Source organism: Rhinoderma darwinii, chromosome 13 (assembly GCF_050947455.1).
Source record: "Rhinoderma darwinii isolate aRhiDar2 chromosome 13, aRhiDar2.hap1, whole genome shotgun sequence".
Taxonomy (NCBI): domain Eukaryota; kingdom Metazoa; phylum Chordata; class Amphibia; order Anura; family Rhinodermatidae; genus Rhinoderma; species Rhinoderma darwinii.
The window spans coordinates 22,047,705-22,074,334 of NC_134699.1; the positions used below are offsets into that span (position 1 = coordinate 22,047,705).

The window sequence follows — 26,630 nt, forward strand, 5'->3', positions numbered from 1 at the left end:
TGACACGGCAGTCCATGTGACCGCTGCAGTCTGTGATTGGCTGCAGCGGTCACTTGGGATGAAACGTCATCCCGGGAGGCCGGACTCGAGGAAGAAGCAGGTAAGTTAAAGAGGCTCTGTCACCAGATTTTGCAACCCCTATCTGCTATTGCAGCAGATCGGCGCTGCAATGTAGATAAGAGTAACGTTTTTATTTTTAAAAAACGAGCATTTTTGGCCAAGTTATGACCATTTTTCTATTTATGCAAATGAGGCTTGCAAAAGTCCAAGTGGGCGTGTTTAAAGTAAAAGTCCAACTGGGCGTGTATTATGTGTGTTACATCGGGGCGTTTTTACTACTTTTACTAGCTGGGCGTTCTGACGAGAAGTATCATCCACTTCTCTTCAGAACGCCCAGCTTCTGGCAGTGCAGACACAGCCGTGTTCTCGAGAGATCACGCTGTGACGTCACTCACAGGTCCTGCATCGTGTCGGACGAGCGAGGACACATCGGCACCAGAGGCTACAGTTGATTCTGCAGCAGCATCAGCGTTTGCAGGTAAGTCGATGTAGCTACTTACCTGCAAACGCTGATGCTGCTGCAGAATCAACTGTAGCCTCTGGTGCCGATGTGGCCGACACGATGCAGGACCTGTGAGTGACGACACAGCGTGATCTCTCGAGAACACGGCTGTGTCTGCACTGCCAGAAGCTGGGCGTTCTGAAGAGAAGTGGATGATACTTCTCATCAGAACGCCCAGCTAGTAAAAGTAGTAAAAACGCCCCGATGTACGCACATAATACACGCCCACTTGGACTTTTACTTTTAAACACACCCACTTGGACTTTTGCAAGCCTCATTTGCATAAATACAAAAATGGTCATAACTTGGCCAAAAATGCTCGTTTTTAAAAAATAAAAACGTTACTGTAATCTACATTGTAGCGCCTATCTCCTGCAATAGCAGATAGGGGTTGCAAAATCTGGTGACAGAGCCTCTTTAACTTTTAATACTACCGGTATGAACTCCAGCGGTAGTCACTGTCCCAGGTGCTGAAAGAGTTAATGCCGATCAGTTAATTCTTTCAACACCCTGGACAATGACTATCCCCTGACGTCACCTAGCAACGCTCCCGTAATTACGGGAGACCCATAGACTTCTATGGGCCTGCCCGTGCCGTTATTACGGACTGAAATAGTACATGTTCCATATTTTTCAACGGCACGGGCACCTTCACGTAAGCATACGGGAAGATACCCGTGGCCAATAGAAGTCTATGGGCCCGTAATTACGGCTCTTAATTACGGGCGTTTTTACGTTCGTGTACGTGAGGCCTTACTCAGTCCCCACTATTTAATAGTGCAAGTGATTACCCCTCGAATTACAGAGTTTCAACCAGTGTTTCCTATATGTGCCAACCACCCCCCTAATAAACCGTGCTAAACAATCTCCCCTATAAACGGTGCCAGAAAGTTTCTCCAATAAGACATGCCATGCGAGTTAGGGTATATTCAGATGTAATGTTCCCTTTACAGCAGCAATAAATCGTGACATGACCGATATGTCTGAATATACCCTTAGAGTAAGGTTAATAAACATGGCTTAAGTTTTTCAATTATCTCCAGAAAGGAAAGTGATGAAGCAGAACCAACCAGAACCATGGGCCCTGGGCTGCATAGAAAGTATGAAGCCCCTTGCAGCGCAGAAATTTAAATAGTATTTAAGTTCAAAATCTTAAAGAAGACATGTGACCAATCCTGACGAGTCAGTTTTAGAAAATATTTGTATTCCCTATAATATAACAATTCTGGAGCATCTTTTCTTAGAACTCTGCATTGTGCCGTTCCTGTTATTCATAAATTTCTAGTTGGAATAACCGAGGAACAGCACAATGCAGAGTTCTAAGAAAAGATGCTTCAGAATTGTTATATTATAGGGAATACAAATATTTGTTAAAACAGACATATGTCGGGAGAGCTAACATTTCTTATTTAAAGTTCAACTGTAAATAGAAGAAAAGGAAGAATCAAAAAGAGATGTTGGGCACGGCACACAATAAGCTTTTTTTATGAGAACATTAACTATATATGTATTTAAATTTGTCGATTTAAATTTTTTTTTGGGCTGCTACAATTTTCAGTTCACAAGTCAAAGGCGGCTAGGTAATAATTTATTTTTCTATTTGGAGCGGTGTATTGTATCTTTTATAACATAGAACGTCCAAGGACTATTATATTTATAATAAATGATCTGTGGTAGATTCACACATTGGTTTAATCATATTCATGGATTTAAATGAACGTCCGTACATCAGAAGTGCCGCAATTGAAAAAGACTGCTGTATCTTTGATTGCTTCGTTGCATACCGTATTACAGAGGTATTCCCTATGCTAGGGGAGAATACGACACCTAAAGAAGAAACCATATGATGGCATATGGAGTGCCTACAGGTCTGTAATAGAGACACGTAGAAACTCTGTGTGCTGACATACGCTGGCTTAACTATAGGGGTCGTAGCAGTCGTAATTGCGACCTGGCTCTGAAGGCAGGGGTGCCGAAGCGGAGCGTAAGTATACTATTACTGTCTGCTGGGGCCCGGGTTGTCCAGTCCCTATAAATTGATGGTCTATGCTCAGGATAGGCCAACAGACCATCAACTTTTAGGGACTGGACAACCCCTTTAAGCCTACCACATGGAAGGCTTAGATACAGGGCCCCAGCAGACAGTAATCTTATACTGTATAAAATTACTGTCTGCTGGGGCCCTGTATCTAAGCATCTTGCCATAACCACATGGTAAGCTTAGATACATGGCCCATGTGTGATCCTGTCTGTTGGACCCTGTATCTAAGACTACCACATGGTAGGCTTAGATACAAGGCTTCAGCAGACAGTAATCTTATACTGTATAAGATAACTGTCTGCAGGAGCCTGTATTTAAGCCTAACTTGTGGTAGGCTTAGATACAGGGTCCAACAGACAGCATCACACATGGGCCTTGTATCTAAGCCTACCACATGTATTACTAATGTTTGTTTTTTATTGCGTTTTTTCACAGATTTGGTCGTTGGACTACGTCGGATTCGAGGACTAGATCGATGACTGCTTTTTTTATTCTCAATAAAATGGTTAACAAGGGTTGTGTATTTTTCTTTGTCAATAAAATATTTTTTCGGTGTATTTGTATTTTTTTAAAACTTTATTACTACCGCCTTAGTAATGGCTGCTGGCTGCTTGACAGCATGCATTACTGAGGCGGGGCTTAGTGTTAGCCGATGCTAACACTAAGCCCCATTATTAATATGCTCCCCATCGCCACCAGGGGTGCCAGGAAGAGGTGGGTACGATCCAGTACCCGACCATCTGTAGTGATGGTTGGGCACTGGGGCGGCTGCAGACTGGTAATATTAGATTGGGAAAGCCCAAAAACAGTGGGCCTTCCCACCCTGGTAATGCTAGCCTGCTGCTGCAATGTTGTATCTGGCTGGTTATGAAAAATAGGGGGGAAAAATTTTTGGGAAAAAAACAACTATGTGGGGTTTCCTAATTTTTCATAACCAGCCAGATACAACATAGCAGCAGCAGGGCGGCATTCCCAGGGTGGGAAGGCCCACTATTTCTGGCCTTTCCTAGTCTAATAATACCAGCCTACAGTCGCCCCAGTAGCCGACCGTCACTACAGATGGTCGGGTACTGGATCATACCCGACTCTTCCCGAACCCGTGGTGGTGGTGGATACCAGGGTAATAATGGGGGTTAGTATTCGCCTTTTTGCCGAATAACATTAAGCCCCACCTTAGTAATGGACACTGTCAATCAGCCACTACTAAGGCGGTAGTAATAAAGTTTAAAAAAATACGGGGACATAGAAAAAATTATTTTATTGAAATAAAAAAAATAAACCCACACAACCCTCATTAACCATGTCATTGAGAAGAAGAAAAAACCGCCGTCATTGTAGTAGACCTCGAATCCAAAGTAGTTCAACATCCGAAGCTGTAAAAAAACACAAACACATAAAAAAGCAAAACAATTATAATACTTACCTTTCCTGGGTTCAGCGCTGGAGCCGCAATGCCAGTGAGCTGGGCCTTATATCTAATCCTATCATGTGTGATACGGTCTGCTGAGCCACTATATCTAATACAATCATGTGTGAGAAAGTCTGCTGAGCCTCTGTATCTAATCCTCTCCATAGCTATAGAGTCGTAGTACTATAGATATGCGGTATATATGTGTGTATATATATATATATATATATATATATATATGTATATATTTATTTATTTTGCACCGGGCCCATGAGCCTTTAGCTACGGCCCTGAAGACATACAAGTGCTTTAGGCCTTTAAAGGGCTTGTCAAGGTTTCAAGGTTTTTAAAATGAATAGCCTATCCTTAGGATAGGCCAGCACTATAAGATCGATGGGGGTCCAGCTCTAAGCACCCCCACCAATCAGCTGCTTGAAGGTGCTGCGTTGCTTGTATGAGTGCCACCGCCTCTTCATTGTTTACATGGTTCTTTTCCTGGTTCGTACTTGCACGTACCATTACAATACCTTGCACGGGGGCTCCAAATGTAACGGCGCATGGTAGGACGAACCAGAAGAACCATGTACACAATGAACAGGCTGCGGTGCGCATATGAACTTCGCAGCCCCTTCAAACAGCTGATCTTCAGGGATGACGAAAGTCAACCCCCACCGATCTTATATTGATGGCCTATCCTAAGGATCAATTTTAAAAACACAGATATCCCCTTCTATCTATTTTTTTTATTTTATTTAGAAATTCAATTTACACCCTGTGGTATTTTGAGACATGCTGCAGTGTATTTTTCCCCAGTTACTTGTAAGCGGATCCGTTTGATATTCATGCTGCCCTGTATGAGGGCAGCATAAAGAAGCAAAAGACATGCAAATTTGAGCATATTGTCACTCATTGGTTAACGTTAAGTAGTTATTACGTATTTAGAACTTATAATTGCAGTACATGGCTGCCAGTCAAGGCCAGTCCGGCGCTAGGATATGTCTTCTCTCAAGTCTTTTAAGCACTAGGATGCAGTAGGGACAACTCGTCCCAAGGAGCGACCACGGCGTTGACCGCAATTGCCGTTAAATCCCTTGTTCTGGACACGTAGGTTGGTACCATGTTACATGACAGGATGAATTCCACTAGTGTGCCATACGTCTTGCAAAGGAGATCGAATACTTCTAGATGAAGCGACCACACTCCTGGGTTCAGTCTCTCCCGACTTAGGCTATGTTCACACTGAGTTTTTTGCAGGCGGAATTTCTGCCTCAAAATTCCGTTTGGAAGTTTGAGGCAGATTTTCCTCTCCCTGCACGCCGATTTTCATGAAATACGCTTTCTCTGCCTCCCATTGATGTCAATGGGAGGTCAGAGGCATAAACGCCCGAAGATAGGGCATGTCCCTTCTTTCTCCCGCAAGACGGTTTTACCGCTCGCATGAAAAAGACGCCTCCGCCTCCCATTGAAATCAATGGGAGGCATTTTCGGGATGTTTTTGACGAGTTTTGCAGCGCGGTTTCCGCGTAAAAAAAACTTGTCAAAAAACTCTGTGTGAACATAGCCTTAGGCAATCTGCAGCCCAGTTTTCCATTCCTGGTATGTGGGCAGCTGACAATGCAGGAACATGACTCTCTGCCCATAGGAGAACCCGAGAGGACTCCCACAGAGCCAATTCACTCTGACCAAGGAGTTGTCACCACGTCTCAAACATAGGTGTTATGTCTCCTGAAGAAAAAGCAGCACCCCGCCCCCCACTTGGACATCCGATCCAAGTGGGGAAGACACCTTTGTCCGTAAGATGTTTCGGTAGAGGACGACTTCTGGGCCTCAGGGCGTCGTTGCCAGGCAAGTCCGGATTTGAAGAAAGAGCGCCTGGGACTGGTGGGACAAGCAGCCCTCTTGTCTTGCCTCTAGGAAGAGAACGACCTCTGAGAGGTCGTCAGAAAAGGAGCGAAAACTTCTGAGATCAGAGGAGAGGCTATAGGTGGCGGTTTTGAGGCAGAAGAGAATGCTTAGCGCGCAAAAAAACACACAAGTATAGGTCATGCAGTGAGTTTCACGCAGCGGACACACGCTGCATAAAAAACAGAATGTCTGAATGGCCCCATTGAATTGTATAGTTCCGTGTGACGTCCGTTGTTTTAACGTGCGTAACACACCCATTTACGCACGTTTTTCACACACCCATCGCCCATTGAAGTCAATGGGTGCGTGAAAATTACTGTGTGCTGTGCGTGATTTACGCATCAATTCAATTGAAAAAAAAGATGTGCTTTGTGAGTGCGTGAATAACGCATGACCTTGCAAAGAACATTGATGCATAATGGACCAGATTTTTTTTTGTTTTTTCAATTGAATTGATGCGCAAATCACGCACCGCACACGGATGTGCATCCGTGTGCCATGTGTGGTTATCACACACCTATTGACTTCAATGGGCACGTAGGTGCGTGATAATGCAATTGATTCTCGCTGTGTGAAAACTCCTGCATGTGTAAAAGGCCCCATTGAAAATCAATGAGTCAGTGTGCTGCGCGTGATTCCCATACGCAGCACACGGACGTTATACACGTTCGTCTGAATGAGCCCTAAGGAGACAATAAAAACAAAAAATAAAAAATAGCATACCTCAATATCAGATCAAGCCTGCCTTCTATGGACACGAGGCTAAAACTGGTTAAACCATCCTCTATGGGAAGCGTTTGGCCTGCCTTGACGGAGCCAAGACTTCTTCCTACCTAGTTAGTTCGTCTCCTAGTGGCAAGGGCCAATACCTACGGTTCTGTATAATGCATTATAAATGGTAAGCCTTGAATTTCAGTATGCAAAAACGGTGTGGAAAGACCACTAAAGGGAAATCACACTATACTTAGGTACAGGGTATTTATAAATCCAAAGGCCCTTTTACAACGGCCGATACGCGGCCGGTGCAGCGAGTGCCGATCAACGAGACATCGTTGATCGGCGCTCGTTTGCTCCTGTCACACAGAGCTATGGATGAGGACGAGCGGTCGTTACTCCGATCGCTCGTCCCCATCCATTATTATCACGTTGACAGCACTTTTCCCTGTTTACACAGGAGATGTGCTGCCGACAACGATAATATTTCACTTTTTTAAAACGATACGACCAGAAGCTGATCGAGCTCGTTCATCTGCTGATCGTTCCCGTTTACAATTATCGGCAACGAGCGTTATATGAACGCTCGTCAGCCCGACAATCATCCTGTGTAAAACCCCTTAACTCTGCTGTTCTAATAACCGTACAAGCTTTCTTTCTATGGCCTGCACTTGCAATTATATAAAACGGAGTTTACAAGGCCAATCTTGATTAAAAACCATACATAGATAAGGGCAAATGGAACTATATAGTAAGGGTCAATATTTGCTACTAGTGCAGTGCTATGTCTCTATAATGCAGGCAGCTCCAAACGAAGAAGTAGGTGTCACAAAACTATAGTTCACCGAGTATTTTGCAAGCAGATTTTGACCTGCCTGCACTTCTCCGCGGCGGTTTTCGTGTTATTTTGTGCCCACGTAAATAGAGGACTGTAGGCAAAAAAAATATTGCGAAAAAAGCTTGGAAACTAGCACCGTGGGTTTTATCTGCCTCCTGTTGATTTCAATGGGAGGTCAGAGGCGGAACTGCGGCAAGAAGGGACATGCCGTTTTTTTTTCCCCCGCGAGCGGCTAAAAGCAGCCCAGGAAAAAAAAACAAAAAACGCCTCTGCCTCAAATTGAAATCAATGGTAGCCAATGTCAGACATTTTTGGCGCCGATTCAGATGCAATTTCCACATCAAAATCAGCGCCAATAAAATGCAGTGCGAGCTCCCCTCTTATAGCTGTACATAACTAGTACTCTGATGTTAAAACAATGCAGGTACTACTTTGACTGTAGTAGGAAATTACTGTTTATGACTAAGGCGGCAAATTTGTTTGCGAGTGTTGTTTTTGAGCTTCTCGTCATATTCTTTTAACACGTATGAACAGTCACTGGCATTCCTGTCCAAGCTTCATTTGCCTGGATATTATTCAAGCAGGAAGGAAAAAGCAGTTAAGGGCCACATTGCTATGTGTAGGAGTTCCCTCATAACTTTTCAATTGTTCTCCGCACGTTATGTGAAGTGCAGGCAACTGCCACCCTCCCATTTTGTAGATGATCAAATCTGCAGTGTTTCAGGGCGTCCATGATTTCTCATCCACCCAACTGAAGAAAAGAAAGCAGTGGAACAAGTGGAGTGTCAAGCAGTAAAATAAAGATTCGTTTACAGCAGTTCCTTTATCCGGAATAGCTCATGAGAAAAAACAAAAAACAACTGCAGCACTGAACCCCTTAAAGAGGCTCTGTCACCAGATTTTGCAACCCCTATCTGCTATTGCAGCAGATCGGCGCTGCAATGTAGATTACAGTAACGTTTTTATTTTTAAAAAAACGAGCATTTTTGGCCAAGTTATGACCATTTTTGTATTTATGCAAATGAGGCTTGCAAAAGTCCAAGTGGGCGTGTTTAAAGTAAAAGTCCAACTGGGCGTGTATTATGTGTGTTACATCGGGGCATTTACGCATCAATTCAATTGAAAAAAAAGATGTGCTTTGTGAGTGCGTGAATAACGCATGACCTTGCAAAGAACATTGATGCATAATGGACCAGATTTTTTTTTGTTTTTTCAATTGAATTGATGCGCAAATCACGCACCGCACACGGATGTGCATCCGTGTGCCATGTGTGGTTATCACACACCTATTGACTTCAATGGGCACGTAGGTGCGTGATAATGCAATTGATTCTCGCTGTGTGAAAACTCCTGCATGTGTAAAAGGCCCCATTGAAAATCAATGAGTCAGTGTGCTGCGCGTGATTCCCATACGCAGCACACGGACGTTATACACGTTCGTCTGAATGAGCCCTAAGGAGACAATAAAAACAAAAAATAAAAAATAGCATACCTCAATATCAGATCAAGCCTGCCTTCTATGGACACGAGGCTAAAACTGGTTAAACCATCCTCTATGGGAAGCGTTTGGCCTGCCTTGACGGAGCCAAGACTTCTTCCTACCTAGTTAGTTCGTCTCCTAGTGGCAAGGGCCAATACCTACGGTTCTGTATAATGCATTATAAATGGTAAGCCTTGAATTTCAGTATGCAAAAACGGTGTGGAAAGACCACTAAAGGGAAATCACACTATACTTAGGTACAGGGTATTTATAAATCCAAAGGCCCTTTTACAACGGCCGATACGCGGCCGGTGCAGCGAGTGCCGATCAACGAGACATCGTTGATCGGCGCTCGTTTGCTCCTGTCACACAGAGCTATGGATGAGGACGAGCGGTCGTTACTCCGATCGCTCGTCCCCATCCATTATTATCACGTTGACAGCACTTTTCCCTGTTTACACAGGAGATGTGCTGCCGACAACGATAATATTTCACTTTTTTAAAACGATACGACCAGAAGCTGATCGAGCTCGTTCATCTGCTGATCGTTCCCGTTTACAATTATCGGCAACGAGCGTTATATGAACGCTCGTCAGCCCGACAATCATCCTGTGTAAAACCCCTTAACTCTGCTGTTCTAATAACCGTACAAGCTTTCTTTCTATGGCCTGCACTTGCAATTATATAAAACGGAGTTTACAAGGCCAATCTTGATTAAAAACCATACATAGATAAGGGCAAATGGAACTATATAGTAAGGGTCAATATTTGCTACTAGTGCAGTGCTATGTCTCTATAATGCAGGCAGCTCCAAACGAAGAAGTAGGTGTCACAAAACTATAGTTCACCGAGTATTTTGCAAGCAGATTTTGACCTGCCTGCACTTCTCCGCGGCGGTTTTCGTGTTATTTTGTGCCCACGTAAATAGAGGACTGTAGGCAAAAAAAATATTGCGAAAAAAGCTTGGAAACTAGCACCGTGGGTTTTATCTGCCTCCTGTTGATTTCAATGGGAGGTCAGAGGCGGAACTGCGGCAAGAAGGGACATGCCGTTTTTTTTTCCCCCGCGAGCGGCTAAAAGCAGCCCAGGAAAAAAAAACAAAAAACGCCTCTGCCTCAAATTGAAATCAATGGTAGCCAATGTCAGACATTTTTGGCGCCGATTCAGATGCAATTTCCACATCAAAATCAGCGCCAATAAAATGCAGTGCGAGCTCCCCTCTTATAGCTGTACATAACTAGTACTCTGATGTTAAAACAATGCAGGTACTACTTTGACTGTAGTAGGAAATTACTGTTTATGACTAAGGCGGCAAATTTGTTTGCGAGTGTTGTTTTTGAGCTTCTCGTCATATTCTTTTAACACGTATGAACAGTCACTGGCATTCCTGTCCAAGCTTCATTTGCCTGGATATTATTCAAGCAGGAAGGAAAAAGCAGTTAAGGGCCACATTGCTATGTGTAGGAGTTCCCTCATAACTTTTCAATTGTTCTCCGCACGTTATGTGAAGTGCAGGCAACTGCCACCCTCCCATTTTGTAGATGATCAAATCTGCAGTGTTTCAGGGCGTCCATGATTTCTCATCCACCCAACTGAAGAAAAGAAAGCAGTGGAACAAGTGGAGTGTCAAGCAGTAAAATAAAGATTCGTTTACAGCAGTTCCTTTATCCGGAATAGCTCATGAGAAAAAACAAAAAACAACTGCAGCACTGAACCCCTTAAAGAGGCTCTGTCACCAGATTTTGCAACCCCTATCTGCTATTGCAGCAGATCGGCGCTGCAATGTAGATTACAGTAACGTTTTTATTTTTAAAAAAACGAGCATTTTTGGCCAAGTTATGACCATTTTTGTATTTATGCAAATGAGGCTTGCAAAAGTCCAAGTGGGCGTGTTTAAAGTAAAAGTCCAACTGGGCGTGTATTATGTGTGTTACATCGGGGCGTTTTTACTTCTTTTACTAGCTGGGCGTTCTGACGAGAAGTATCATCCACTTCTCTTCAGAACGCCCAGCTTCTGGCAGTGCAGACACACAGCGTGTTCTCGAGAGATCACGCTGTGACGTCACTCACTTCCTGTCCCAGGTCCTGCATCGTGTCGGACGAGCGAGGACACATCGGCACCAGAGGCTACAGTTGATTCTGCAGCAGCATCGGCGTTTGCAGGTAAGTCGATGTAGCTACTTACCTGCAAACGCTGATGCTGCTGCAGAATCAACTGTAGCCTCTGGTGCCGATGTGGCCCCCAGGTTATCCTCGTTCTGACCAACTTATATAATGCAGCGTTTTTGCACTCTGTTCCCAATGATCGCTTCACAGAATCACGCAGTGCTTTTGCCTAAACCGAACAAAGATCTCTCTCTGACTCAATCATACCGCTCTATCTCGTTGCTTAACCAGGACTATAAGCATTTGGAAGAATATTGGCGGATAGGCTGCAATGCTTCCTTCCTGGTCTTCAGTCTGATACTCAGGTTTTACGCGAGGTAGTACCCCTTGAAAAAGCTACCGCGAAACGCGCGTCGGGGCTCCTGGTGTGGTATTCATTTTTGGCTTTTCTCGTTATACATGGGTTGGTATAGTTTCTGGGACCGTATTTCGGATTCATGGTTACTTCCTGGTCTCTTTGTAGCTTTATACATTGTATTTTGATGTTAGCTGCCAATCCGCTGTACATTCTTGTGGGTCTATTCTTTGCTTTTGTGTGATGACATGGTATGTTGAACCGCATTTTATGCCTGCAGACCTCCACTATATACATATAGCTTGTTTACTCATTGACCCGCTGTGCTGCCATTTATGCAACAATGTCTATGTACACGTCATTATTTTTTGAATAGCCTTTCTGTCTTCCACATCAGTGTATTTTAAATTGTTTGTTACATTTTAGGTCCTGATGGCCAATGTGTTTTTACCATTTTTGTAATAAAGGATTCATAAATTTTTGCAGATACAATTTGTATTTGGTGTTATTCTTCCCTTAGTGGAGGTGTGATATGTCCTCACATTCAGTTATAGGTATTCTTTGTCTATTCTTTTGTTAGGTGTGGACGCTTTATATAACGTTTATCGTTTGGCCTGTTATATTATAGGTATTAATTCTCTCCCAGATATTAACTCCTTTCTGGACACTGTTAATTTGCCCTTACTCTCGGTAGAACACTGTCTCTGTTGAACTCAGAAATACAGGCGGAAGAGGTGAGACAAGCTATCTCGACAGCCTCTAATGGGAAAACTCCGGGTCCTGACAGATTTTCTGTGGATTATTATAAAATTCTGGCACCCCAGGTTATCCTCGTTCTGACCAACTTATATAATGCAGCGTTTTTGCTCTCTGTTCCCAATGATCGCTTCACAGAATCACGCAGTGCTTTTGCCTAAACCGAACAAAGATCTCTCTCTGACTCAATCATACCGCCCTATCTCGTTGCTTAACCAGGACTATAAGCATTTGGAAGAATATTGGCGGATAGGCTGCAATGCTTCCTTCCTGGTCTTCGGTCTGATACTCAGGTTTTACGCGAGGTAGGACATCTATAAAAAATGTCAGATCTGCAGTTGCTGCTACTGTCTTGGAACAGGATCCAGCACAACCAGTAACCATATTAATGAGCCTCGACGCTGAAATAGCGTTTGATATGGTGGCATGGCCTTTTCTTGATGAGGTGCTGACTCGCACGAGGTTGGGTCCAATTTTCACCCAATTCATTCAGTCCCTTCGTTGTGGCGCAGCGACCGGTGTGGCAGCCAATGGGTACAATTACCCTCCTATCTATATTTTTAGGGTACCAAGCAGAGATGCCCCCTATCTCCCCTTATTTAAAGAGGCTCTGTCACCAGATTTTGCAACCCCTATCTCCTATTGCAGCAGATCGGCGCTGCAATGTAGATAAGAGTAACGTGTTTTTTGTTTTTTTTTAATCGAGCATTTTTGGCCAAGTTATGACCATTTTTATATTTATGCAAATGAGGCTTTCTAAAGTACAACTGGGCGTGTTTAAAGTTATGTCCAACTGGGCGTGTATTATGTGCGTACATCTGGGCGTTTTTACTTCTTTTACTAGCTGGGCGTTGTGACTAGAAGTGTATGATGCTGACGAATCAGCATCATCCACTTCTCTTCACAACGCCCAGCTTCTGGCAGTGCACAGACACACAGCGTGTTCTCGAGAGATCATCATTCCAAGATCTTACTCTGCGGGACTTATCCGCAAAAGTGGCTACCTTTTAGTTCTATCATACTGTTGATCATCTCCGACCCTAGAAAGGGGTTCTCTACCCTCCTTAATGAACTAGAAACGGTGGGCCGGCTAACTGGATATTTTCTTAATGTAGTTAAAACGTAAAAGTTACTGTTAAAAGGGCCCTCTAAACACCTCTGGGCATCAATCTTTCCGTTCCGCTGGAATATTCATGCAATCAAATACCTGGGAGTCAAAATCTCCAGACATCATGTTAAACTTTACAGAATTAACATGTCACACTATATCGAAGAACTAGAAGAGACGCTTTCCACTTGGAAACACTTCACTCTTTACTTAGGGAGGACCAACCTTCTTAAAATGGCAGAATTCCCTCGCCTTCTCTATATCTTCCTCACCCTTCCAATATATCTCACCCCAAAGAATGAAAAACATTAATTACCTCTATAGAGCCTTCGTGTGTGTGTGTGTGTGTGTGTGTGGGGGGGGATCCCGCATTGCCTACCAGGTGTAACAAAGGGTTTGTGGACACACTGGGCCGTACCGCCTTGGCGGTATGGTAGCTGGCCAACAGGGTGCAGGTCAAAGTCTATAGTTCGTATAGGGTACCTGTGGCAGCTCGGACAGTAGCAGGGGAGGCTCGGCTGGGACTAGGCAGCAGGCAGACGTCAGGCGTGGTGAAGCAGGTCGGGCGTGGTATACAGCACAGCCCGACTTTGGCTCCGCATAGTACTCGACCTGGATAGTACAGAATACAGGGAACAGGAACACACTAGGAGACCATTGCATAGACAAACTTAGGGAACAACAACGCTCAGGCATAGAAGCAAGGGGCTGAACCCCTCTTATAGTCCAGGGACTAATGGGCTGATGGTTCATCAAAGTCCAGTGTGCGCGCTGCCCCTTTAAGAGCGGGCATGAGCGTGCACGCGCACCCTATGGGATCCGGCGGAGGTGAGTGGGAGCGAGTGCTGGCATCTCCTGAGGAGGAGACTGGGGTCAGCACTCACCGACTCGTGGCTGCGGCTGTCATTGGGAGAGTGGCACAGACAGCCCGCAGCCACGGACATGACACCAGGTATTACAACAACCTAGACCCAATGGGGGCATTAATTTCTCCAACATTAGACATAACATGGCGGCCTTGTTCCGCTATGTCTGACTAGCTTCGAAGCACATCTAACTACACCTCAATTTCTCTTGATTCCGGAATGTTTTTCTGGACATGCTTTGTCGGGTCTCATACATCTCCCATACGAGGGTTTATCTGCAGAAACGAGAGCAAATCCCCTGCTTTTTAACTCTTGGAAAGCGTGGCAGAAAGTTAGACGCCATCTTCAGCTACTATTAATCTGTAATCCCCACTTTCAGGATGGAAACCCACGGGTAATTTTCCATAGATGGCACATATTAGGAATCACCTCCCTAAAACCACTCATACATCTAGAACGACGCAGGATTCTTTCCCTTTCGGAACACCGTTCCAAATTTCCTGATCTCCTTAATGACCATTTTAGCGATCTCCAAGTCGAAAGCTATATAAAAAGGGTTTTAAAACAATTACTAGAACTGGAATGGAATCCTCATTTACCACTAAAATTCTCTAGCCAAAACTCCCCAAATGGCCAAATATCTAGAAATTACCAATTCATTCATATTTCCCTTGACTACTCCCAAACTCCGACTCCTCTAACTATATGGCAGAAAGATAATCAGACCCTAACCCACGCTACCATATCAGCGGCTTTAGAACAGGCACACAAATTTCTTCTTTCGGTTCGCTTCATGGAAATATGGCTTAAAATTGCTAACAGGTCTTGCTTGACTCAGTTTGTAGATTATAAAATAGGGATCTATGATACCTCACGCTGCTTTAAAAATGCCGTACGCCTGATGCCAACCTCTATCATGGTTTATGGTCGTATCCTCTCATTCGTACATTTTGGTCCCACATACTCGCATTCACGAATGCTCATCCCATAGCTTTTGTACCGGACACAGCTTTGTGGTCAGTGTTTGGATATATGGACCCAGAGATCCACAGATGTTCCTCCGAAGCACTCAAATTATTACATTGCGTGGCGGCAGCAGGGGTGAAAGCCATATTACAAACCTGGCTTGCTGACCAAGCCCCACCCTTTAAGTTGTTCCTGGATAAACTCGATCTGTAAAAAATAGACTGGGTGGAGGCTTCTCTCCATAAGGAACTTCAGGTTCAACTGTTTTTTGATACATGGGAAACCTTAATTTCATTACTTCCACAAAACATTAAATTGCAAAGAAAGAATTGCTTTGAATCAACTGTCTGGTTCCTGCTCCTGGGGGAACACACACTTGAGATGTGATCAGGATCCTGTTTTTGTGGGTGAGAACCATGCACACTCTCCATTTCTTTTTCATTCTCTACTGTCCCTGCCTTCCTGTGGTGGGCTCGGTTACGGTGGGGGTGGTAATGTGCGGTTATTTGGTTCATGCGGGCATCTCCGTCCCCGCTTATGCTCTTTATAATCTGATGGGGTGGGAAGGACCGTTTGTAATATAATATGTGAATACTTCATCTGTATTGTTTACTTCGCAAGCACAGCGGGCTACTAATGAAAGTTATTTTGTTCTTTCTTCCTCCCCCTCTCCACTTCCATTGCTTGACTGGATTGGTCACCTATTTGATACGGTCTTACCTCTTGATAGACATTAACAAGATCTTCGAGTGTATTTACTATATTATATTGTTCACCTTCCCTTCTATTTTGCCGACAAACACAAATGTGTTTGAAAATTCTTCAATAAAAAAAAATGTTTAAAAAATCAAAATAAAAGGAATTGGTGTATTCCAAAGTCCCCACACAAAAGGTACCGTGATTTGTGGAGAAAGGTGCAAGAGGACCAAAATTGTCCGGTATAGATTATTAAGGTGTTAAGTTCAAATTATGTGAGTGTGTTCAACGTTTTCACCTTGTGAGTATTGTCTGAATAAAACCTCTTTTTACACAATGTCAGCAGCAAAATATTGAGTGGCGTGAAATTATTATAAAATGTGCTTGCAGGCCTCTTTCTTAAAGGGGTTGTCCAGGCATGGGCAACTGATAACCTATCCACAGGATAGGTCATTAGAATATGATCGGTGGGGGTCCGACAACCGGACCCTGCACCGAGCAGCTCCTCCAGCTGCCGGATGTTATGCAGGATTCGCAGCCGGAAGCAGATGGCTGCATAGCGGCCGTGCTGCAGAACAGCAACACTGATCCTATTCACTTGAATAAGAGCAGAGCTGCAGTACTGCAGCTCGGCCACTATTCTGTGACCGGAGCCATCTGCTTCCGGCATGGATATCCGATGCCTGGAGGCAGCCGATCGGTGCAGGTCCAGGTGTTTGATCCCCGACGGATGACCTATTTGGTCAACCCCTTGAAGGCTCCCAACCTGTAGACAAACAAGGATCCAGGATTCAGAGGGGCAGTTCTGAATTCCTGCCACTGCCTGTGAATATCCCTCATCTGCTACGATAAAGGATCAATCACTGATCACTTCTGATGGCTACATTCAAGTTACTATTGTTCACATGTAAGATCCTGTTAGAGACGTAGAGAGCATTTAAAGGGAATGTGTCGCTAGAATTTTTATTTTTTTTATTTTTCAGTTAAACAATTAGTATTTAAGTGATTATACATTGTTTTAATTTTTTTACAAGTCAGGAAATACTATAAATTAGATTCTAATTTAGAACATTTCCATGTGCTGGGCACTAGATGGAGTAGTTCCAAAAATTGCAGCATGGTCACTGTGGTAAAGAAACCTCATTGATTTATGCTGCAAATTTGGGGTGGACACACTCTCCTCTAGTGTGCTCACACAATCCCCCCTCCCTTCTTCTGGCTAGTGCAAGAAGGAAGGAAGGGTTTGAATGTCTTCAAACCTCCTACACTGTGTGCCGCCATATTCTGAGCGACTGCACAGTGTAGGAGGATTAGATACAGAGCTCAGCAGACCGTATAACACGAACATAATACACACATCACATACACGAACATAAATTACCTACTCCTGCCGGTGCCACCTCCGCTGGTCTATGCTCCTCTTCCTTGCGCCTTCGCTTCGTGTAACATATGGCCGGAAGCCGCGGCCGGAAGCCGTCATTTTACTGTCCGACCGCGGCTTCCGGTCCACATGAAAATGGCGCTGGATTTTGCTCTAGGAACAAGCTTCGTTTTGGTCTGTGTGGTAGCGGCGCATGCGGTTACGGTTAGAACAACATGTAGACTGCATACGCAAAACCGCATGCGTTTTTACAGCGATTTGATGTGGTTGTGGTAATGCAACCGCATCGAAAAATAAATCAAATTGCCGTAAAAACGCATGCAGTTCTTATGTGGTATTTAGATCCGGTTCTAACCGCACCTCGACTGCAACACATGAATGGACCCAAAGGCTGTGACTAAACGCGTGCCCGATGGGATCACCTTAGATTAATCTGTGTGGCCAGTTAAGGCCCTTATGCAAAGGCCAATTACCTGGCAAATGAGTGTGTATGTGAACGCTCATTCCCGATCCCTGATCATTGCCCTATGTACACAGGGCAACGATGAGCCGATGAACGAGCAAATGCTGATTCATCAGCTGATTGTATCATTTATGCAGCAGAAATTATCGTTGCATGCAGCATATCTCCGTGTAAACAGGGAGATGTGATTCCGACACGATAGAAATGAATGAGGACACGTGATCGGAGTAACAAGCACTCGTCACCATACATAGCTCCTTGTGAAAGGAGCAAACGGGCACCGATCAACGAGCTGTCTCGTTGATCGCCGCTCGTTTACAAGGCCCATGTCGGGCCGTGTAAAAGGACCCTTAGTATAGAGATACATTAAGCCACAGGGTGGAAAGTGAGAAGATAATAAGATAATAGTTTTTTACTAATAGGATAATATGATCGTTTTTTACTACACATTCTGGCTGTTAAAGGGTTAAGGCATATTATCCTGCTTATCTGGGTGTGTTTCATACAACACTCAAAAGCCTTTTAATATATGTTTAATCTAATGAAAACGAAAATGTGAGGGGGAGGAGGGAGAAGCCCAGAATGTAAAAGGGAAAGAGAGAAGAGTGCGAATGGGTGTGGGGATTTTTCTGAAAACTTCAATGTATTAATGTCACTTTCCAGTCCCATAGACTGACATAACAGCATTTACTTTCATAGAACTATTTGGTGTCCTTCTCAAATATTCCTTTTCTTGGTCACCTTTTTCAACTGTCCCCTCACATTGAAGGGTTATTAAAACATTACGGTTACGGTTTTTGCACACAATCCAGAAATAGTTTACAAAAAAACCCTCATCTATGTAAAATGTGTAATAATCCCTTGCAGCAGAGAGAGACCTGAGGAAGCGAGACTGCCTGACAAGGGAGGGGGAGCATAATGAGACAGGCTGATCACTAGGGCAGGATAAAGAAAAAAAAAATTAAGAATAAAAAGAATCTAAGGAGGAACCAGAAAGGGAATCGAGAAAGGGAAAAAGTATGTGATTTAAGTGGAATCAGAGCATTGGTTTAATAAAAAATGCTGAAGGGGTCCTTTCTGCCATGTGTGTCATATTACCGAGGTCATGAGCTGGCAAAAGTTTCAGGTGTCTCTCCAGGTGAATGTGAGGGAAGGAGTTAAATACTGTATATAGTATGCAGAAGTTGGAGAAAAGATAATGAGATTAGTGTTGGCGCCAGTAAGGAGGAGCAAGGTGGGTGCACATGAGGAGGAGAGGAGAGTGGGAGAATGGGTGACAGCGCAGGGAGAGTGAAGGGAATCATATATGGTATAGAAGGGAGACAAAGACGGCAAAGGTGGCTAGTGAAAATCATGGGTTCTCATGATCATTACTATAAGGCCGGATTCACATGAGCGTGTGCGTTTTGTGCGCGCAAAAGCATGATCATTGAAATTGAGTCTATAGACAGGAACTCCAAGGACAAATTAACTTTCCCCTGGTAACCTTGGATGGGGTTCAGGGATTTGGATAGACTTTCATTTTCCCTTGACCTGTATTTCACAAGTGGCTGAGGGGATTGGGCGGACATTTTTTTTTCCATACATATTTCCCCTCTTATTTTCCCACATCAATTGCTCCCTAAATTCCCCACCTCCCTTTACACCCCTGGTTTCATTTTGTGCTACCATGTACATAATAATTTTTATTTTCTGCTTGGTTTAGGCTGCATTTACATTGATATCATGGCTACCTTTAACCCGTTAGTGACCGCCAATACGCCTTTTCACGGCGGCCACTAACGGGCTTTATTCTGATGCCTTATTACGGCACTGCATCAGAATAAAGTAAACAGAGCAGGGAGCTGTCAAATCTCCCTGTTCTCAGCTGCCAGAGGTAGATGAGAGCTGGGGGCGTCCCTGCTCGACCGGGTGAGCTCGATATTAGTATCTATCTCACCCGTTTAACCCTTCAGATGCGGTGCGCAATAGCGTGCACCGCATCTGAGTGGTTTTGGAGAGAGGGAGGGAGCTCCCTCTCATTCCACTGACACCCGGCGATAAGATCGCCGAGTGTCTGTGTCTCCGATGGCAGCCGGGGGCCTAATAAAGGCCCCCAGGTCTGCCTGTAGCGAATGCCTGCTAGATCATGCCGCAGGCATGACCTAGCAGATGCCTGTCCGTGTTAAACGGACAGGCAGTAATACACTGCAATACAAAAGTATTGCAGTGTATTATAATAGCGATCGGAGAATCGCATATTAAAGTCCCCTAGTGGGACTAGTAAAAAAGTTTTAAAAAAAAAAGTTTAAATAAAGTTAATGAAAAAAAATGTAAAAAAAAAATGAAAAACCCACCTTTTTCCCCTTACAAAATGCTTTAGTATTAAAAAAACAAAAGTAAAAAAGTTACACATATTTCATATCGCCGCGTCCGTAACGACCCCGACTATAAATCTATTACATTATTTAACCCGCACGGTGAAAATATTAAATAACAACGGAAAAATTGCTGTTTTCTGTGAATCCTGACTTTAAAAAAATGTGATTAAAAAGTGATCAAAAAAGGCACATCTACTCCAAAATGGTACCAATAAAAACTACGTCTTCCCGCAAAAAAAAAGCCCTCATACAACTGCATCGGCGAAACAATAAAATAGTTATGGCTCTTCAAATATGGAGACACAAAAACAAATAATTTTGAAAAAAAAAAGAGTTTTTACTGTGTAAAAGTAGTAAAACATACAAAATCTATACAAATTTGGTATCGTTGCAATCGTAACAACCCGCTGAATAAAGTTATTGTGTTATTTATACCACACGGTAAACGGCGTAGATTTAGGACGCAAAAAAGGTGTGGCGAAATTTCAGATTTTTTTCTATTCCCCCCCAAAAAAAGTTAATAAAAGTTAATCAATAAATAATATGTACCTCAAAATGGTGCTATTAAAAAATACAACTTGTCCCGAAAAAACAAGACCTTATACAGCTATGTAGACCCAAAAAATAAAAAAGTTATAGCTCTTGGAATGAGACGATGGAAAAACGTAAAAAATAGCTTGGTCATTAAGGTCTAAGCAGTTTGCAGTAATACCAACGGATCGAGAAATACAGAAAACCTAACAGACCCCATTAAAAGTCAATGGGGTCTTCAGGTTTACAGTATTTTTGACAGCAAGAAGATCATTGCCAACTGCTATTCTTGCTCTCAAAAACACAGATGGAAAGCAAAAACCCAGTTCCATTATGTACATATGCCCTAATTGGCAATATGGACAGGGCTTGTCTTCATGAATAAACCTTTTGATAGCTCATGCATTCATATGATCTCCATCAGTAATTTTCTACCCCATTATAAAGGAAGTACATTGTATTAACTATCTTTTTCAGTCAAAAACCCAAAAAAGTTGTGTTCTATTAGCCCCACAACACTAAGGCCCCATGCCCGTAATGGCGGGCCACAATTATAGGCACGGCCGTTTGCTGACGGCAGCACGCATTTTCGTGCCGTGCTCCCATTCAAAGTATGAGAGCACGGCCCGTAAAACACGAAAAAACTGACATGCTCCATAATTCCCGGCACAGTTCTACGGCACGGACACCCATACGTAGCGATACGGAAAGGTGTCCGCGACCAATAGAACTGAATGGGTCCGTATAACCGCGGCGCGGTTTTACGGTTGTGTGCATGGGGCCTTAAACAAAAGGATTTGGATGATAATAATAACATGCTAACACCACTACTAAAGAGACTTTGATAATGATCCTCTAGAAATTCCTGTGGTAATGCAAATTAGAGTATTTTGGAACGATTTTGGACCCATGCTAATACTGTGTGCACAAATACCTGATAATAAATAACTACTTGCAAGCTTGTAACTTCTCTCTTCTCTGGTCAAGAGATGACTATTCTGAACAGAGGATCCCTTTCTATTGACTCAGAATCCCCTAATAAAATATATGAAAATGGGTTTTACAAATTGAACAACCCCTTTAGAGGGTCATTGTAACAGTAATGAATATTGATATAACACAACATTATAATTTTAGAACATGATGGTACAAAGAGTAGGCTCAAGAATACAAAAGTGGCTTGTGCCAAATGGGCATGCCAAATGTTACATAGTTAAACTGGTTGAAAAAACACACAGGTCCACCAAGTTCAACCTTTCTCAATAAATTACTTGTCATTCATTGCTTGATTTATTGTAACGCTCAATGCCAAATGTCAGTAAATGATCTTTCGTCACCATGGAGATCAACGGTGAGGGAAACGGAAGTTTCAGTTTGCCGTTCCGTTGAGGGGCTATCCGACAGAAACCTCAGACGGAACCCCTCAACGGAAGGGCAACGGTGATGTGAACACAGCCAAACACATATGGTAGGACCCATGTGCGTGTGTGATACGGTTTGTTGGACCCTGTATCTAAGCCTAAGGCATACAGTATAATATTACGGTCTAATGGAGCCCTGTATCTAAGCCTACCACATGGTAGGCTTAAAAGAGTTTGTCCAGTCCCTAAACATTGAAGGCCTATCCTCAGGATAGGACATCAAAAGCTGATGGGTCGGGGTCCGACTCCCGGGACCCCCGACAATCAGCTGTTTTGAAGGGGGTGCAGCGCTCATACGAGTGCTACTTCCCCTTCATTTTCCTTACTTGCTCACACTGTGAATCGATGACACGTCCGCCATTCACAGCGTGAGAAAGTGACCGGAATGAAGGGAAAGTAGTGCTCGTACGAGCGCTGCACCCACTTCAAAACAGCTGATAGGTCGGGGTCCAACTCCGGGATCCCGGCCAATCAGCTGCAGCAGAGAGTGGTATTACCCTTACCCTCGTCTTCGGCCACAGCGGAGGTCCTGACTCCATCCAGGGTCGGGATGTTGTGCGTAGCGCATAGCGTTGAGATGTCATGCGCTGCGTACAGCGCTGTGACATTAGGAACTCCGCTGCGCTCCGGAAGGAGGAATGTAAGTACTATCAGTTACTATAGTATCAGGGGCCCGTGTAGTTTATTACATAGGCCCCAGTTACTATAGTAACTTTTCATTGATGTGGTGCGGGGGGCCACGGGCCACCCTGGCCCAGTCGCAATTGCGACAACTGTGACCCCTATAGTTACGCCACTGCCTAAAATCCTATTTGCTTTTTTAGCTGCTGCTTGACATGGAGTACTGCTGCTTAGCAAATATGTAACCAGAACACCCAGGTCCATCTCTTGTTCCATTTTCCACAGCTTTATTCCATTTAATGTATATGAATTAATGTTATTATTGCGTCCTAGATGCATTACTTTACATTTATCAACATTAAAATTTCATCTGCCATGTTTTTGCCAATGCTGCCAGCTTATCTAGGTCTTTCTGTAATATTTTATAGTCAAGTTGAGCTAAGTATCCTACAAAGATTTGTATTGTCAGCAAAAACTGACACCTTGCCATCAATCCCATCCACATAAATAAATAATAAATAATAAAGAGATTAAAAATAATTAGGCATAACACTGATCCTTGTGGTACCCCCACTGCTGACGTCAGCCCATTTTGAGTAAGTACAATTTGTAACGACTCTTTGTTTTCTGTTCCTTAACCAATTCTTTACCCACGTGCATAAATGGTCCCCCAGTTGGTTTTGTTTATTTTGGATCTAAATGTTATTCCACTTGCAAGTTACAATTCACCGGCCCATAGAATTAGAATGATCGGTTTTGGTGATCGAGGCACACAGGGGCCGGTGTTATGCAGTTGCAGTTATATGTAGTGGAAACATAGCAGCTGCTGCACGAAAACACAATAACATCTTTAATTAAATGTTCGTTTAAATTTTAATTTAACTTTCATAGCGTTTAAATAGTGTTTAGAGCCACTGTTTGGAGACCACTAGTCAGACTAAGCCATAATATAAAGAGCAAGTCCTGAAGGAAAATTATAGGATGGTGAATGCAGAACAAAAGGACTTTACTTTTGCCCAAAGTGATCTTCAGAAAGTAGCTGGGGCTGTAGATTATTTGCATTAGGGTAACAAATCTTTTCATACAACAAAGTTTAGATCTGTGGTTTTCCATATATCCTAGGGGACGGGACTACAGTTGGTTTCTATAAATACAATCTTGATATTTCAACTAAAGAGGATTGAAACCAATAGATACTAAAATGATTACTTGCCCTTAAAAGATGCCAATCCATGGTATCATTTGGTATTAAGGCTTCGTCGAGAGTAGTAGAATGGATATCTAACCTAGACTGTTCAATTCATGCAATTATTTCAATTACTTGAAAGCCAAAGTAAATTTTCTCTTTCATCTTATTTCTCTAAAAATAAATTTCCTGGCCTTTAACTAGCCACTGACTGTGTACAGTCAAAGAGGTTCCATCATCTCTTTAGTGCAGAGAAAATCCCTGATTGTAAAGAAAACGCTGACGTGATATGGTAAATAAACTGCTCAAAAGATTTCTATTAAGATCACAAAAGGCTGAGAGGAGTCCTTGGGTGACTGCTGGAATTTCTTCTTCACACACACAGTCAAGTGTATTCATGGGTATACAATATTATTGTTCCTAGTTCATTCCAAGCACTCAGACAAGGAATGAATACTTGAAAGAATGAAACTTTAAGCAAAAGCCAAAATATTCACATCTGAAATCAAGGAAAATCAAACCTTAAGAAGCTGGGCTACAGAGACTTTTAGCTCCACAACACAACTGGGATGGTTGCTGTGCATACTCGAAGTCTCACGTCACAGACAACATCAGACTTCCCTGGTGACTGTAACCCCGTAATCTTTGAAGTCCTGTGTCAGCAAAGTATAGCCCTCATAGCTCTAATATATTCACTTGCCTGGTTCCAGCCCGCAATTCCTCTATAGAATCTCACATTCTGTTGGAATTGTACAGCATCTGCAAGAACAAACCGGCATCACAAATTACATTATACAATATAAAAGGGTCCTCATCCTCTCAAACATAAATGTGGGTGCCGTAACTCTATACCTACTGCACCACATTTTTATATTTCACTATAAAAAGTAAAAAGACCTAAATATATTTTATATATATATATATATATATAATTTACATTTAATTTATTTATATTAGTACCAAATATTTCACTGCAGGAACAAATGGGTTAACTGGAGGGGGCAACTGCACACTTTCCCCACGTGAGGTCTGAGTCTCTATAAAACGCTAGGCGGAAGGAAGGCGTCTTTACGATGGTGCTTTGAGGCAGAGAGAAATGGGGTCAGAGGTCAGCAGGCCCCAAATAACTTCATACTGCTTTTATAAAACCCAACCCTATTATGGATGGGGTCACATCTCTAAGAGAATGAGTGGGAGAGGGGTACCCAGAGAGGGGGGATGTACAGGCACACAAGTTGAAACACAGAGTAGAAAAGACGAGGAAAAAAAGTAGAGAATCTATAAACTGGAATGCATGTATAGTAAAATATTATACAAGTGATAAAAACAGGAGTCTAGACAGCTACAGCATTGGAAATATAAACTGAGGAGAGAAATAAGAGTTCAAAGCTATAAAAGAGCTATCCATGTATGTAAAGGTACATTCACAGCCAGCTATTATTGGTAAGATATGAACAAAAAAACAACCAAATGTGCCAATACCAGCTACTTGTCAATTACCAAACAAACAAAATGATTGCTTCTCATTTGTTATTTTGATTACGAACACATAAAAATGTTAACAATTTACATGCACTTATGGAAGTAGATAATTAAACTGGTTAAGTGAAAACAGAAGCCTTCATGAAGGGTACAATATTGCTAAATGGCCTTAAAGGGGAATCCCCATCTTTGACATTTAATGCATAGCCGCAGAATATACCATAAATGATTTATAGATGCAGTTCTAACCTTTGGGACAGGGGTCCCCTTTCACTCCCGCCATTTACTTTTATAGGAGTTACAGAAAAGACAGCAAGCTCCGCTGTTTGTGTGTGTCATTCCTGGCAACCTCTCCATTAATTCTCTGCATGGATGTGGTGGGCAGCAGCCGCCTCACCTGGTGTAACAGGGTTGGGGGACCCTCGTTTGGGAGATTGGTGCGGTTCCCAGAGGTTAAACCCGCATCTATCAGACATTTATGTCATTTTATGTAAATATGCCATAAATGTCTAAAATGGGAATATCCCTTTAAATAGAACCACACAAATAAAGAAATGCACATAAAAGTGTTATCTGATGGAAATGCAGTTAGATAAGATTACATGCAACTAAAAGCAGAAGCATCAGGGAACGCCACAAAAACTATATGATAAATGCAAACATATAAACTTGTAGCCATGGATAGACAGAGGGTCCCAAGTGACAAAGTGAAATGTCTGTTTTATTATTCATTCTTAGCCTAGAAAAACTGTTAAATATTTAGAGATTCTGGAACAGAAAGCCAGCAGAAAGGGACTGGGGAAATGAAATAGGCAGAGGGGCTTCCGAACTGCAGTCACCTGCAGAAAAGAGGACACAGAGCTAGGATTGCCTTCGTGTGCAGACAAAGTACAAGGAAGGTTGTTGCTCCTCCCGGTTTCACAATGGACCGCCAGTATGTATATCAACAGAAAAGAAAAAGGTCTCTCTACCGTCACTTTTATCTTTACAATGTGTACATATTTTCGGTGGATCGTCCTCATATGTATCTACGGAAGTACGAGGTTTTATTTCTCTATAGGTCTATATCACACATGCCGAAGATGAGCTCCAGTACATGTATGGGCAGGTGAAAGGTTCTCCTTAAATATAAAAGCTTCTCTTTAAAGAGGATCTGTCAGCTCTCCTGACATGTCTGCTTTAGTAAACACTTGCATTCCCTATAAGATAATGGATTGTATTGTAGAACTCTGCATTGTGTCATTCCTCTGATATTCCTCCTGGAAATGTTTTAGTGAATGGACAACTGTGCGTTACCATTCCCCTTCTCAACACATAGTCGGACATGAACAACACGGATTGGACAGTGTCCAGTCCCGTCTCCTCTTGGGAAAACCAGATGCAA

General features: G+C 43.0%; 1 protein-coding gene and 1 long non-coding RNA gene across 3 annotated transcripts in view; both read right to left on the bottom strand.

Annotated features, from left to right (window-relative positions):
* THRA (thyroid hormone receptor alpha) overlaps positions 1 to 21,566 on the bottom strand; it is a 207,231-nt gene extending 185,665 nt beyond the window's left edge. The window contains exon 1 of the mRNA XM_075845669.1: positions 21,471 to 21,566. The gene's annotated coding sequence lies outside the window, so the exon portion shown is untranslated. The remainder of the gene's footprint in view (positions 1 to 21,470) is intronic.
* A 2,725-nt stretch (positions 21,567 to 24,291) lies between these two features.
* The window catches only part of LOC142666626 (uncharacterized), a 79,210-nt gene continuing 76,871 nt past the window's right edge, over positions 24,292 to 26,630 (bottom strand). For both annotated transcript variants that reach the window (XR_012851711.1, XR_012851710.1), the window contains exon 5: positions 24,292 to 24,523. This is a non-coding gene — a long non-coding RNA (uncharacterized LOC142666626). The remainder of the gene's footprint in view (positions 24,524 to 26,630) is intronic.